The following is a 2,362-nucleotide window of genomic DNA, read 5'->3' as shown; positions in this document are numbered from 1 at the left end:
TTATCAACACTCACCGGCTGGGACCACCACCCAAATTAAAAGGGAGAAGGAGAAGAATAAAACCACAAGCCAAGAAACACGCATGCTCTAAAAAGGCGGACCCAAGGAGTGGCCATGCTAAACAGTTCCCAGAAACAGCTGACTATGCATGAAGGTTATGAATATGTAACAAAGGGATGGATTGTAAAAGGTATTTAAAGGGGTGTTCCCGAAGCAGCGGTGTGCTCTGGGCAGCATGCCAAGCACCCGGCCGTTTGAACCCTTTGCTGTATGTATGTCTCTTATTTTCTTCTTATTAAACCTTTTAATTCTCCCAAAACAGTGAACCGTGTTTTTCACACCCTGGGTCTCCCTTGTCCATGGTCCCAACATCTCCAGGCTGCCGGGGTTCCCCAGTCCGGGCTCCCCGTTCCAGGGTGCCGGGGGTCCCCCTTATGGGGCCGTTGTCCCCCGCAGGCCGCAGAGGGTCCCCCGGCTCCGGTGCCGCCCTTCTCCGCTGTGCCGAGCCCCAGCCCCGCCGGTGCCGGGCGATCGCCAGGCGGCTCCGGGCTGACAATGCAGCGCCTGAGCCGGGCAGCCCAACCCCAGCGCGGGAGGGTCCCACGCATCCCCCGGCCCAGCGCCGGGGCTGTGCCGGCCCAACAGCGGCACCCCCAAAACTCTGCCGGCTCGGAGCCGCCGAGCGGGCGCCCGGCCCTTGGCCCCGAGCACAGAGCTCTGCCCGGGGGCTCCCGGGGAAAGGCGGCGGCGCTCGGCAGCGGCCCCAGCCCGCCCAGCCCGCGGCAATTGCCCCGCACCGGGACAAAATCCTGCCCCAGAGGAGCCGCTCGCAGCGCCCGCCTGCGGCTCCTCCGAGCCCCAAAGATCCCGGCAGCTGCCCGTGCTCACCGCCCGCTGCGGGTGCCGCAACCAGCCACAGGATTCACTGCATGCAATCTCTGCTATCTCTGCCTGCATGGGCAAAACCAGCTGCTGCTGACAATCGCAGAGAATCCGAGCTCAGACTGAACGGCTCCCACCCGAAATGCTGCATTCAGTTCTGACACACCATTAAGAAATCCAAGAGCAAAACAGACAGCTGATTACAGAATCCTGCAAAATCACATCCGAGAACATTTTGGTATAAAATCACAAATATGAACAGAAGGTGAGAAATCCAACAAGGTTAGAAAACAAGCTATGAGCACTGGGATTAGAAGAGCTCAGGCAATGCATTGGATTGGAATGAGCCCTCTCTTTCTGATATGTGAGCAATGCCATCCAATTTTTGCTCTTGGCAACAGCGACTTCAGACACAGCAGTGACACACAACAGGGCAGGGCAAGCAGCTGCCAAAATTCTAAGTTCCACTTACAATTAAAAAGTTTTGTTTTGAGTTCTGCTATAGTCACAATTAATATAGAGTCCAAAGTTAAAAGATTAAAACTACCTGCAATAATTATAATAATAATACAAAAAACTGTAATATTATTAGTCATAATAGATATAATAGAAATAATAAGAATTAATAATGTTAATAAAAACCCTTCCACACGTATACTAGGTTTGCATGGCCAGGCTTTGGTACAGGGGGGGCTCCAGGAGCCCCTTCTGTGAGAGGCTGCTGGAAGCAGCTGCTCCTCCATGTCCTGCAGAGTCAGCACCAGCCAGCTCCAGGAGGGACCAGAGCTGGCCAAGGCTGGGCCAGTTAGAAATGGTGGTAACACCTTTGGGATAACAGAATGAAGAAAAAGAAAATCGATTATTGTGTAGCTGTAACTGTGGCCAGGGAAGGGCAGGGTGAGAACATGAGAGAGGAACAAGTGTGCACACAGGCAGGGCAGGGCAGGAGGAGGGGCAGGAGCTGCTCCAGGGGCTGGAGCTGATTGCCCTGACATTCCATGGTGCAGTCTGTGCTGAGGCAGCCGGGCCCCTGCAGCCCATGGAGGGCACGGAGTGCAGAGATGCACCTGCAGCGCCTGGAGGAGCCCGTGCCGGAGCAGGGGGATGCCTGAGAGGAGACTGGGACCCCATGAGAAACCTGTGCTGGAGCAGGGACCTGGCAGGGACCTGCAAACCCGTGCAGAGAGGAGCCCACGCTGGAGCAGGGTCCTGGCAGGACTTGTGAGCCCATGCAAGTGTGACCCACGCTGCAGCAGTTTGTGAAGAACTGCTGCCTGTGAGATGAACTCACCTTGGACAAGTTCATGGAGAAGAGTCTCTGGGAGGGACCCCTTGGTGCAGCAGGGGAACGACTCCTCTCCCCGAGCAGCAGGAGAAACAACACATGAACTGAGCAGAACCCCCATTCCCTGTATCCCTGCACTCACTGGGGCAGGAGGTAGGGATGAGAAGGAGGGAGAGATGGGCAGAAGGTGTTTTT

The sequence above is a fragment of the Erithacus rubecula genome (assembly GCF_903797595.1).
Source record: "Erithacus rubecula genome assembly, contig: scaffold_135_arrow_ctg1, whole genome shotgun sequence".
In the NCBI taxonomy this organism is placed as follows: Eukaryota; Metazoa; Chordata; class Aves; order Passeriformes; family Muscicapidae; genus Erithacus; species Erithacus rubecula.
This window is presented reverse-complemented; position numbering follows the sequence as displayed.